The sequence below is a fragment of the Phascolarctos cinereus genome, unplaced genomic scaffold (assembly GCF_003287225.1).
Source record: "Phascolarctos cinereus isolate Bilbo 61053 unplaced genomic scaffold, phaCin_HiC Scaffold_1;HRSCAF=81, whole genome shotgun sequence".
Lineage (NCBI taxonomy): Eukaryota > Metazoa > Chordata > Mammalia > Diprotodontia > Phascolarctidae > Phascolarctos > Phascolarctos cinereus.
In genome coordinates, this window is record NW_027555514.1 from 217824158 (window position 1) to 217838641 (window position 14484).

Here is a 14484-nt window from a genome sequence, read left to right on the forward strand (position 1 = left end):
TTGTGATTATACCTTTTGATGTAAACATTTCTTTTCAAAAGCTAGTTTAACTGTTAGTGGCTAAAAGGAACTGGAGCACAATGGACCTCCATACATTTGGTGGGGGGACAACAAATTCCATACGCTTGGGGTCATTTATAGGGAGCCTACATATCCCTAATCCTCTTAAAGGTACTGGAGAACTGTGGGGGAGAAATAAAATGTAACATACCTGGCCTTTAGGCAGTGAGGGTAAGGGTAGTCTGTGTTACATGTAAATGTCTTTAATTCCCCAGGCTCCACTTATAATTTTAGGATTTTCTCAAAATCTCTCTCTCTCTCTCTCTCTCTCTCTCTCTCTCTCTCTCTCTGTCTCTCTCTCTCTATCTCTCTCTCTCCCTCCCTCCCTCCCTCTCTCTGCCTTTCTGTCTGTCTCTGTCTCTGTTTCTTTCTCAGTGAGAGCCTGGCCAAACCTTTCTTGGTTGGTTTCCCCAGGAGCAAAATTTCTATCTGCGATGTGGGGGTATCTGTGAAGACTTTGGAAGAATTGAACTGAACTAGGACTGTTGAATATCTTCTTTTTATTTACATGCAACCATGTGGACACACATAGGTGTCTTTCTTCACATTTGTTTCCTCTGTGTCTGTCTATTATTTGTCTGCATTTCTGTGGGTGTGAAGGAGCCGGGGAACTAAGGTGGCAGATGGCATTTTAATAGGTTGGGGAAGGACAGGGATTTCTACAGATATGGTTGGATACCTCCCTGGGTACCAGGGAGCCTGGGTACCAGGAATCCCTAGTTCACCCTCTGTCCAAGGTCCTCCCCTGCCAGCAGTTACTTCAATAGAGACACACACCAGGTTTGATGCTCTAGTTTAATAGTTTAGATTCATGCAATATGTTCTTAATGATTTCCTTTAAGTAATCTTTTAAAGTAATGATTCCTTTGGCTCACTTCTTCATGCCTCTCAACCAGGAAAAGAAGGGAATGTATTTCCAAAGAACCTGGAAGAAAGATAAATTGAATGATATCAAGGCCCTGATGTGAAGATGAGGTATCTAGGAGAATCTGGAACAACCCAGACCTTCCCTTTCACTGAGCCCACCCACCCTCCTGTACCACACTGAGCCCAGGGATGGGGACAGAGGCTTACAGCAGGTGACAGAATGATGCATGTTGCACATACAAGGGGATGAGGAACACGTCCTCCTGCTCTGCAGGTTAAACTACAGAAAGGGAATAGATACAAAAAAACTGGAAGGGACCTGGTCTACTGGCAGTTCCTCACACATGTCACTCCATCTCCCATCTCTTGGCCTCCACACTAGCCACCGTCCACATCTAGAATGCTCTGCCATCTTCCCTGCTTCCTTCTGGACTCAGTTCAAATCTCACCTCTGCAAGAGGCCTTACCTGGTCTTCCCAGGTCCTCATCCTTTACAGATTACTTTCATGCAGTCTTTCTCTACATCTTGTATTTATCTAAATATTTATCTCTTGTCTTTCCCATTCGAATATGTGCTCCTTAAGGGCAGGGACTCTGGTTTTGTTGATTGTTTTTGCTTTTCTTTGTATCTCCAGTGCTTGGTCCAGTGCCTGACACCTAAGACCTGCTTAATAAATGCTTGTTGACTGACTGACTGACCTTGGGGATGTCTGAAAGCTAACATTATGTATTGACCAAGAAAGGAAAGGCTTAGCTATCCTCACCCTCAGAAATAGGTTTAAATGTTTTGCTTAAGTTTGGAGAATGGACTATTCATATTAGGGGATAGAGATGAGGATTACAAGGGAAGGGAATCATGTAGGGGTTCATTCTGGGGCCTATCTTTGGATATACTCACGGAACAAAATTTTTAACTTTTGTTATAATTTTTCCAAAAAATGATGGACCTGAAAATTAATTGGTGCTGTGTTAGTAGAAGTTCTCAAACCTTTCTCCCCAACATCATACCACCATGAGGATCCCTTGAAGCATGATCTCTTCATGGTATACAAAACCCTTCATGAAAATGATCACTGTAGATTCCCCCACCCTGAATCTATTTATTTAAATGAGGAAACTGAGGCTCAGGCAAATGAAATGACTTTTCCAACCACACTCAACTACTAAGGGTGAAATTTGAGAACAGATTTCCTGACTCCAAGTGGAGTGAACATGTTTTCTCTTTCTCCCAATACATGCCCCAGATGTAAGCCCCAAAGAGGTAACTGAATGTACTGCTCCCCTACCCTACCCCACCCAGAGGCCATGTGTGGCTGTCTGTAGAGGACTAAACCCATACCCAGAGCAAATGAGCAAGGAATATTGGCTTGGGACAGAAATAGATACTCACTTGTAGTGGGAGATTTTGTTGACTGTTGGGAAGGTGAAGTTGTGGTCTGTGAGGCAGTTGTCTGTGGGGCCACTGTGTCTGCTGAGGACGTTGTCACTGCTGGGGCCGATGTCTCTGGGACTGGTGCACTAGAATTCTGTCCAGCTGAAGAGTCAATTTTTAAACTTTAAGGCATTCAAATTTTCCCCCCTTGAGTTGAAAAGTGAAAGGCATCTGAGCAGTAACCAGTCTTAAAAGATAATAAAGAGCCTCTTCCTAGGGCCTGGATTGGGAGCTTCTCCAGGAGGAAAGAGAATTGCTTGGGCAGAGCAGCAGCCTGTCCTTATAGGGACTTAGGTCCTTTGTAAGAAAGGGGAGTACAGGCAAACCTCAGTTATGTTGCAGCTGAGTTCAAGACCCCCACAAAAAAGTGAGTATCTCAATAAAGTGAGTCACGTGGTTTTTGGTTCCTCAGTGCATATGAAAGTTATATTTATACTATACTGTAATCTATTAAGTATGCAGTAGTATTAAGTCTAAAAATCAATGTATATACCTTGATTAAAAATTTTGTTGTTCAGACATTTTTCAGTTGTATCTGCCTCTATGTCACCCCATTTGGACTTTTCTTGGGAAAGATGCCACAGTGGTTTACCATTTCCTTCTCCAGCTCATTTTATGGATGAGAAAACTGAGGTACACAAAGTTAAGTGACTTGCCTAGTTTCACATACTTTGTAAGTGTCTGAGGTCAGATTTTAACTCAGAAAGATGAATCTTTCTGATTCCAAGCCTGGCACTCTATCCACTGCACCACTTAGCTGCCCCATTAAAAAATATGTATATTTCACAGCTAAAAATGCTAACCATTATCTGAAACTTCAGGAACTTACAATCTTTTTATGTTAGTGGAGAGTCTTGCCTCTATGTCGGTGGCTGGTGACTAATAAGAGTGTAACTGATGAAAGTTGGGGTGTCTCTGGCAATTTGTAACAATGAAGTTTGCCACATCAATTCACTCTTCCTTTCACTTGAGCACTTAGAGGCTATTGTAGAGTTATTAAATGGCCTAATCGTTGTATCCCAGGAAATAGGGAGGCCCAAGGAGAGGGAAAGAGATCAAGAGGAGCCTGTTGGTAGAAAAGTCCGTACAGAGTCAACATTTATGTGGGTGCAGTTTATGGCTTCCCAAAGCAATTACAAAAATGTCATGAAAGATCACTGATCACACATCACCACTACAGATATAATAATAAAAATATTGATAAAAATTTTGAAATATTGTGAGAATTAGCAAAATGTGACACAGATACACGATGTGAGCACATATTGTTGGAGAAAAATGGTGCTACAAGAGGAGCCCCATGCAGAGTTGTCAGAAACCTTCCATTTGTAAAAACAAACAAACAAATCAACAAATGAGAAACAAAGCAAAATATCTGCAAAATATAATGAAGCCAAGGGAGGTATGTCTATATGGGGGAGCCTAGGTGAGAGAGCAGTGAGTTTCTCTCCCTTCTCTTGAAGGCCCTATAGCATTCATACATTAATTGATTCGTTAATTTATTAAATTCACACATTGATTTGACAGATTGTAACCTCTTCCCTTTTGTATTCCAAATTCTTATTTACTTTAGGACTTGGGTAATAATTTGAAGAGAGTGGAGAACTTTCAGGGACTTGTGGAAGACTACCAGATGCTCCTACCTACCCCCTAAATTTCATGCTCCCCCAAAAAAGTTTCCTAACAACTAAGTTTTGAAAATACTGGCCAAAAAACCATGGAAGAAAACAGTGAGGCAATGATGTCTCAGATTGTGTATTTTCTGGAACAAGAAACTGCCTGTAGAAGGGGAAAGAGATCTGGATGCTGGCGCCTAGAATTACTATTTTCCCTTTCCTTCTCTTAGTGTTGACAGACTTCCAGTCTACTCCTTGGACTGCAAAGCACAGAGAGACACTTCAGTCATACTGATTGTCTCTAATGTTCTGTAGGTGAGCACAACAGACCTGGGAAGTGTGAATCCCGAGTTGCCACTCAGGAGTCCTTTGCATCTGGCATGACTGGGCAATGGAAATGATCATCCTGGAGCAGAAGCAGGGCCGCCAGCAAGAGAAGGTTCTGAGTGCTGGAGACTATCACCTAATGTAATGTGCCCTGGTCTGGAAAACCAGGGAAATCAATTTCTCTCCCAAACATTTATCTTCTCTATTTTACTCTGAGATTCAAGGCTAGGGTACTGGACATGGGTAGAAATTCTTGTTGGAAGATAAGGATGAAGCGATAGGTTAAACACACACACACACACACACACACACACACACACACACATGCAACAATTTTCAATCAATATGTCACATCATCCCCTAAGCTAAATTCAGAACCCAACATCCTGGGCAGGCAGAATCCTGCAGTTCCCGTGCATACATGCCAGGTAGACTGTGGTGAGGTCACTTGCTTGGTGGCTTGAGTGTAGCTTCTCCTGGTGGGCATCAATGAAACTGCACTCTTGTTGCTAGCTCTTGTTGAATCTATAGGAGTTGTTTCATTTTGTTGTTTGTTCATTCCAGCACCTGGCTCAGTACCTGGCCCATAGTAAATTCCTAATAAATGTCTGATGATTGAGGAATGATATGACAAACCATCATATTATTGAAATGCCTCATGTTTTATGTAGGGTACCCACAAAAAGCCACAGGCAGTGCATGCACGTAAAGATACATTCATGGAATATCTACTATTGCATTTCTATTGGTATAGAATAAAAGTACTTTCAAACATGAAGAAAAGAAAAAGAATTATAAAGAAAAAATCAGATGCATTTCTGACCTGAAGGTTATGTATTAATGTGGTAAAAACACTTGAACATAAATAACTGAAATCAAAGAAATAATGAGATGATTGAGATAGTTAACAGGCCTTCCTGACTCCTGACCTGGCACTCTATCCCCTGCACCACCACTGCCCTTGAGGGCTTTGGAGCAGTTCTTTAAGCCAAGTTTCAGAGAAGATGCTAACAACCTTCACTGGTAGAGGGAATTTCCAATGGGTTTACTACCTTTTCATAGCAGTATTAGATTATCTCCAAACAGTCCTTATTCATTACAGAATCTGGATTTTTCCTGCTAACATTGAAGATGGATCAGAACCTGAACACTAGAACATATGCATCATATGCTTAGTCCCGTTGTCTTAGAAGCCATCAGCTTGTAAGAGAGTAAATGTTTGGCAGCAGAATTATCTTGTTTCTTGCTTATTATTTCTTTCATTCATGTTTGTTCTAAGGGGTAGAGACCCCTATCTCTGGATCTGTTACTCCTGATGCAGGGAACTCCCTGTTGAGGAAACTCTCTCTCTCCCCCTCTGTCTCTCCGTCTCTGTCTGTCTGTCTGTCTGTCTGAATCTCTCTCTCTCTCTCTCTCTCTCTCTCTCTCTCTCTCCTCTCTCTCTCTCTCTCTCTCTCTCTCTCCCTCTCTCTCTTTCTGTCAGTCTCTAAGTGACTTGATTGGTGTTACTTGCCCTGGTCTTCCTAGCCTCTCTCTCAGCCAACTAGAGCCAGGTGAGCTCAGACAAGCCTAGAGCTTTCTTAGCCTTCTATCTCCCATCCCAACAAGCAAAGAGCTCTTATGAAGTAGATGGATCCCTTTTGCCCTGGTTGTTGGGCTCATTTCACATCTCTACCCTTTTGATGCACTCCTTCCCAAATTTTTCTTTCTTTCAAGGCTTGTTTAGGCATCTCTTTCAAAAGGCCAACTAGCTTGTCTGCTAAACTCATGCTCATAGGCTTATGGGAGTAGATATAGGAATGTCACTCCAAGGGCTTTCAGGAGATAAGGAATAATTGTTCTTTTTATAATAGTACTGTGTCAATATTTAAACTCATAAAATACATAACCTAGGAGAGAAAAGGTTGGTATGAAATCTTTCTGGCATCAAGTAATATACATACATACATATATATATACATATATATATATACATATACATATGTATATACACATACATATACATATATCAGTATATATTATAATCAATTATAATTGTATTTCAATAAATTAAGTGCATAAAATTTAATATCCATATTTTACTATGAAATGTAATGTAACTCTTAAAGGAAAAGTTATATTCTAAGGCTTTTCCTAAAATGATTCTTTTCCTTTTAGAAGTTGCTGACTCTTGACCTAACAGGTTTTTATTAATATCTCATTTAGCTCTTTAGGCAACTAAGTGTCAGAGCTAAGTGCCAATTTTGGAGTCAGGAAGATTCACCTTCTAGAGTTCAAATCTGGCCTCAGATACTTACTAGCTGTGTAACTTAACCATGTTTGTCTCGGTTTCCTCATTTTTAAAATAAGCTGAAAAAGGAAATGTCAAGCCACTTCAGTACCTATGCCAAAAGAACCCCAAATGGGATCATGAAGAGTTATGAAATGACTGAAAAATGACTGAACAACATTTTGATCTTGCTTTCTAGGGATCTGTGATTGCTCTTAGGGAAGGCTAATAGGACCCTAGGAAAGTTAATTGTCCTATTCGGCAAGTGGGAGTGGGCAAAAATAGAACTCAGGCCCTGTTGAGGGGTCCTAGATCTTTGCTGACAGTCGTACTTACCAGCTCCCATGAGAACTCCAGCAAGAGTAGTGATGAGGAGAAGAACTGGGAACTTCATTTTTCTGAAGAAATATTGCTGAGATTTCCTGAGGAGAAGGTGGGAGTGTTGATGATACCACCTGTCTGCCAGGGCACTTATAAAGATATCAAAGGCCAATGGAAGTTGAGAGAGCTGTGTACCTTCCTTCCTCTGCAAGCTCCTTAGTCCTTTCCCTTATTTATGCCTAAAGCCATTTGCTAAGTCAACAAGGTTGGTCAGGAGTAGATACCTAAGTTTTTGGCAGTGGGGTCATAGCCAGAAGTGCTGGCAATTGTCATCATTTTCACCAGATGACCAATTATGCCTTTGTCCAAAACTATCCTTCAGCAGGGGCGGAGCTATCAGAGCAGCTATCCCCAAGGCCACTGAATAATAGAGACCTCTTACTCATTTGGCATTATTATAGTGGTAGGACCCACTGCCTGGCCATCCAGAAACATCCTGGTCATTGTCCAGAAAGTGGGCTTTGGTAGTTCAATTTGTCCAGTTCCTTAAGATGATTTCCAATTCATGCTAGACTAAGAAAAGTATTCTAAAGTCTTCTACAGAAAGTACTGGTAAATAATAGTATTTATAGGATAACTTTAGAGAGAGATATGTATGTGTGTGTGTGTATATATATATACACACACACACACACACATACACACATATATATACACACACACACACACACATACATATACATTATGTGCAATGGTAGCTATGCCAAAGGTGTGGGGGTGGAGAGAAAGGAAAAAAATAGAAATAAAATCTATATTTTAACTTTATTCATATATATATATATATATATATATATATATAACAGCTAATTGTACATAATAGATTTGCCATTTCATGTGTAATCATCTTTTATTATTATACTATTTTAGGGAAATGCTTCTTTTATTTCAGAAAACAAAAAAGAAATTTTAAAGTATTGTAAGAAAGTAAGGATCATGTCTGAATGCAGGGTGCTCAGATGTTTCATAGCCCTATCTTGCTAGGAAGTTACCTAAATACTCCCCCGAGCTCTATTCCTTGGTTTGTGATATTGGGTAGGCTTTGGTGGGTGATTCATGTTTTGGGAATTCCCTCTCTTTTACCCCATACACCAATTGCACTCCATCCCCACATATCTCCCAGCCCTATAAAAAATCCAGCTATAACCATTACAACCAGACATCCTTATAAAACCATCTTAGCCAAAGAGTATGTCCACATGTAGGTGCCCAACGCATAGATCACTGGACATGGAATCAGGAAAATCTGAGTTCAAATCTGGTCTCAGACACTTATTAGCTGTATGATCCTGGGGAAGTCACTTAATCCTGTTTGCTTCAGTTTCTTCTTTTATAAAATGAGCTAGAGAAGGAAATGACAAATCACTGTAGTATCTGTGCCCTCAAAAGAAGTCTTTAAAAAGTCAGACATGACTAAACAACAAAAAATCTGGAAGCCTTTCCATCAGATCAGGGATAAGGCAAGTTGTCCAGTATCATCATTATGATTCAATATGGCACTAGAACTGCTAACTATAACAAGAATACAAGAAAAAGAAATGAGAGGATTAGACATAGACAATGAGGAAACAACTGTCACTTTTTTGCAGATGATATGATGGCTTACTTCCAGACTCCTAGAAAGTCAATGAAAAAAGAAAAAAAACCAATCTGACAAATAACAATTTCAATAAATTTTCAGTACCTAAAAAAGCCCTACACAAATCATCAGCATTTTTGCAAATTACTTTTAAAAGCCAACAGCAAGAGAGAGAAATTCTAGTTAAAATAACTACCAATACTTTAAAATACTTGGGAATCTATGTGCCAAGACACATTCAGGAACCACATGGCTAGCATTACAAAATACTCTTCACATAAATAAAGGCAGATTTAAATAGCTTAAGAAATATTAATTGCTCACGAATAAGTTAAGCCAATAAAATTAAAATAACATTGTCCAAATTAATTTATTTATTTAGTGCCATACTAATCAAACTACTTAAGTATTACATGATAAAACTAGAAAAAAATAATAATAAAATTCATCAGGAGGAGCAAAAGGTCAGTAACATCATGGTAAACAATGAAAGAAAAAAAATTAAGTAGAGAGGCCTAATAGTACCAGATCTTAAACTATTTGTTGTAACTGTCAAAAGAATTTAGTACTGGATAAGAATGAGGTTGATCAGTGGGACAGATTAGGTATCCAATATACATAATCAATTAAGTACAGTCACCAAGTGTTTGATAAACCTCCAAATCCCAGCTACTTGATGAAAAACTTACTATTTAAAAAAATCATTGAGAAAACTGGAAAGTGTATTAACATAGATCAACATCTTATACTATATGCTACAGAAGCTCAAAATAGGTACATGATTTAGACATAAAGGAGGCTATTATTAGCAAATTAGTAGAGCATGGATGGAATTGCCTATCAGATCCATGGATAGGGGAAGAGTTTGTTACCAAACAAGAAATATGTTCATAGGAGATAAAATGGATAATTTTGACTGTGCAAAATTAAAAAGTTTTCGCACAAATAAAACCAATGCAGTTAAAATGAAAAAAAATAGCAGGAAACTGGGAAAAAAATTCTTTGCAACATGTTTCTCTAATGAAAGTCTGATTTCTAAAGTCTATAGGGAACTGAATAAAATTCACAAGAATAGGAGTCATTCCCCAATTGATTAATGGTCAAAGGATTTCAATAGGCCATTTTCAGAGGAAGAAATCTAAGGTATCAGTAACCATATAAACAATGTGCTAAATTAGGGAAATACAAAGTTGAAAAGTTCTGAGGTAGCAGTTCACACCCATCAGATTATCTAAGATGACGAAAAAGGAAAATGGCAAAAGCTAGAGGTAATGTGGAAAAATAATAATGTACTGCCAGTGGAGCTTGTAAACTAGTGTGCCCATTCTGGAAAGCAATTTGGAACTCTGCCCCAAATGCTACTACATTATGTCCCTTTGTCCCTCTCTTACCACTATTCCCCAAAAGATTAAGGAAAAAACCAAAAGGTCCCAAGTGTAAAATATATATATATATGTGTATATATGTATATATATATATATATATATACATATATATACATATATATGTACATATATATATATATACATATATATATACATATATACACACACACATATATGTATATGTGTATGTATATGTATATGCATAAATATCTGCAAAGATATATTTATATATCATCCCTTTCTTGTGGCGACAAAGCATTGGAAACTAAGGAACGACTGAACCAGTTATGGTATATTAATGCAATAGAATTGTATTGTGCTAAAAGAAATGATAAAGGGGATGTTTCAGAAAAAAATTGTTAAGAGTTTCATGACGTGAGGTAAAGTGACGTGGACAAAACCAGAAGAACAATTTTATCCAGCAACAATAATGTGCTAAAGAGAAACAACTTTGAAACACTTAGTAACTCTAACCAACACAGTAAAAAAATGCAATTCCAAAGACTCATGATGAAACTCTGTCCTTCTCCAGTAAGAAAACTGATCATCTCAGAGTACAGATTGAAGCATGTTTTCCTTTCTTTCTTTCTTTTAAAAAATATTTTTGAACAAAGCTAATATGGAAATTCATTTTGAATGATTATATATGTGTATATAATTTGTAATGGGTTTTGTTCATCTTGCATTCTGAAAAAGTAGGGAAAGAGAAGAAGAATTTGAAACAAAATGAAATTTGAAAATGGGGACAGTCAATATTTCAGGGGCTGTGGGGAAAAGTACATTAATACATTATTGGTGAAGTTGTGCTTTGTCCCTACCATTCCAGATAATAGTTTAGAATTTTTTTAAAAAAGTAATTATATTTTAATTAATTAATAAATCAATATTAATAAATTCTAAGATCAAGTTTTTGTGGTGGCAAAAGAACTTGGAAACAAAGTGGGTGCCTATAACTTGAATGATGGCTGAAAAACTGGTGTCTAATATTAGCTCCACATGAATACATGATTTTGATATAAAAGATTTTATTATAAACAAATTAGAGAAAGAAGATGGAAATTACCTTTCAGATCTATAGATAGGATGAGATTTTACGACCAAACAATGGATGAAGCAGATTATGAAAAATAACATCAACAATTTTGATCACATGAAATTGAATTTTTTTATTCAGAAATGAAACCAAGGTTGCTAAGATTTTAATGGAAATAGTTTAGTGGTGAAAACCATCTTGATAGCCAGTGTCTGATAAAACTCTGACATTTAAGATACATTAGGAATTGATTTAAATTTGTAAAAAAGAGAACCATTTCCCCAACTGATAAATTTTCAAAGTTATTAAGTCAGTTTTCAATGAAAGAAACCCAAGGTATCAACAGTCATGTTGGAAAAAAAATGTTCCAAAAGCATTAATAATTAGAGACATTTAAATTTAAATGACTCTGATTTTCCACCTCACAGCCATCAGATTGTAAAGAATGGTGAAAAAGGAAAATGATAACTGCTGGAGGATCTGAAGGAAAACAAGCACATTACTACATTTTTTGTGTGTGTGTGGAGCTATGAATTGGTCCAGGCATTCTGACAAATAATTTGGAACAATGCTCCCAAAGTCTCTAAACTTTGATTGAGTAATTAGGCTTGTACCCAAAAGAAATCAAAAAGGAAATTATTACACAAAAATTTGTGGCAAACAACTCGAAATTAAAGAAGTATCCAACAGCAGGGAGAATGACTAAATAAATTTTGGCATATATAAATAATGGAATACTATTTTGCTGTGAGAATGATGAAAAGGAAGATTTTAGAGAATCTTGGGAAGACATCTATGCACTGGTGTAAAGTGAAGGAAGCAGAACCAGGAAAACAATTTAGGGACTAATATCAACACTGTAAAAAGGAATACTGTTGAATTAAAAATGAATTCTGAACAATGCAATAAACAATCATGATTCCAAAGGACTTCTGACAAAGCATTCCATCCACATCATTATAGAGACAGGATAGATATATAATGCTGTAGGAGGCATACGTTTTTGGACTTGACTGGTGTCAGTATCGCTTATGCCTGAATACATACATACATACATCAATACATACAGATAGATAGATCGACAGATAGATCGATAGATAGATAGATAGATAGATAGATAGATAGATAGATAGATAGACAAACAGACAGACAGATAGATAGACAGACAGATAGATAGACATGTATATATATTTGTATAAGTTTCAATGAGAAAAAGAGATTATTTTTCCTTTTTTAAAAAATTGAGAATAGAGTGGCAAGAAATAATTACTTGTTAATTGAAAAAATAAAATAACCTCCCCAAACTGTGACATATGAATACAACAGAATATCATAGTGTGATAACAAAGAATATAAGGAATTAAGAAAACCTAGGGGAAGATTCGTATCAAAAGGTGTACTGTGAAATAAGCAGAGATGAAAGAATACAGAATGACTACAACAATGTAAACAAAAAGGTCACAAAAAGGAAAGGGAAATCTGGGTAACTGAGTGACCAATAATGATCCCAAGGAAGCAGATAATTAAACATAGCTCTCTTCACTAGGGCAGGGGATTACCAGGGTAGAATGTTGTATATATTGTCAAATACAGTTGCTAGATTGGTTGTTTTTTCTTAATTGTTCTTCTTCATTACAAGGAATGTTTAAATTGGGAAGGGTTAATATTTGCAGAAGTGACTATGATGTAGACCAAAAGGCATGCACTAAAAAAAATAACAATGGGGGAGAAATGAGAGACAAGCTGGTGAAGACAGAACTAAGATGTGTGGGAAATGGACGTGGAAGAAAATGTAGTAAGATACTTGAATGCAACAAACTGTCAATCAGCATCAGTTGATTGATTGTTGCCAACATGTTTTTCTCCAACACGTTTTTCTCCTGCCAGCCTGGTTTTCATTAGCCAAAGTTCCATGGTGGAAATCATGACATGCCTCGGAATCTTGAGTTCTAATACCAGTTCTGGCCATGACTTTGAGTTTTGACACATCACTGTCCCTCACTGGACTGGATTTGTGCTGGAAATAACAATCCTCCCATTTTACTTTTCTCCAGTGCAGTTGAGAGAGCAGGATGAACAAGGCATGGGGTAGAATCCAGAAAAATTGATGGCGGGGAAGGGGCTGTGAAAATGGGGCCTGCCATTATAAATTTGGTTGTTTAGAGGAGAACAATTGTCATATGTAATATTTTTTGGTTGTGTTCTTGTATCATAGATTGTAGCCCAAACTCTAGATTGTTAATCATGCTGTGGGTCAAATGAAGGAGTGTGGATGACTTTGCCCAGTTTATTCCCACCTGGATCTGGACAAAGAGGTCTCAGGATGAGTTTATTGAGAGATAATCAGTTGCCATGTCTCTTCAGGAGAAAGAAGGATGGCCCAGAATTTCCATCTGTCAGTGATCAGCCTAGCCTTCAGCTAGGGCTAGGGATACTGCAGGGTCCCAACCCTCTTCCCTGGGTTCATATCCTTTTCATGCATGTGTACTTTGTGACACCTGAGCCTTGGTTTCCACTTGGTTTGATCAGAATTTGTGTTAATTTGGATGCCCGGGTAACCTGTGTGACTGAAAGGAAATGAGTGTGTGTGCGTGTGTGTGTGTGTGTGTGTGTGTGTGTGTGAGAGAGAGAGAGAGAGAGAGAGAGAGAGAGAGAGAGAGAGAGAGAGAGTATAAAGAGCAATGACATTAAACCCCTAAGCAGAGCATTTGTCTCCAGGAGGACAGATGGATATTTCCACTTCTGGGGTTCATAGACTGGCCCTTCTGTCATTTCCAGGAGCAGAATGAAAAGGTCAAAGCAAAGGTCCCTCCCTGAACACTGATCCTGTTTCCACTCAGTAAAGCCAGGTAAGAATTAGATAGTTGGTTTGGTTATAAATTCTGCAGTAGAGATGAGATCTGAGTTTCTCATTGTCTGTGCTGGGGTCTAAACTGTTGAGTTCTCAATCAAGTTCCCAGTCCTCAATATTTAGAATGAGAAGCTATCCTCTCTGTCTTTTAGTTATGAGTCTTACTGCTTTTAATCTGAGGTGCCAGGGATTAGAAGCTCTACCTTAACCTCCTCATTTAGAATTTGTTCCTCAATGGATGTAAAAATTAATTTAGCCCTAGGCAGAGTAGGTTGTCTTCCAAGCAGTGAGATTTGCAAGGCCCTGTCACTCCTCCAAGTACTTCTCTGTGGCCCTTGACACTATTAGCCACCCTCTTCTCCTCAATTCTCTTCTTTCTTTAAGTTTTCATGATATCTACTCTCTACTGGTTCTCTTTCATCCTCTCTGGCCACTCCTTCTCTGCCTGTTTTGCTGGATCTTCATCTCTGTCACACCCATTAAGTCTGGGGGGTCCTGCAAGGCTCTAGCCTGGGTTCTCTTCCCTTTTTTCTCTATGCTCTTTTACTTGGTGATCTCATCAGCTCCCATGTATTCAATTATCACGTCTATGACGATGACTCTCAGATCTATTGTTCCAGTCTCTTATCAAAAGCTGCCTAATGGCATTCTCCAACTTTTTTTTCCCATAGATATTTACACTTAAAA

The 14484-nt window shown here is 38.0% G+C and overlaps 1 long non-coding RNA gene across 1 annotated transcript; it reads right to left on the reverse strand.

The window, feature by feature from the left end:
• Positions 1–854: 854 nt before the first annotated feature.
• LOC144455690 (uncharacterized) lies at positions 855–7055 on the reverse strand. Its single transcript, XR_013484397.1, has 4 exons — positions 6908–7055; positions 2318–2461; positions 1826–1874; positions 855–985 (listed from the first exon to the last, which is right to left on the reverse strand). It is a non-coding gene; the product is annotated as an uncharacterized LOC144455690 (long non-coding RNA).
• Positions 7056–14484: the final 7429 nt, after the last annotated feature.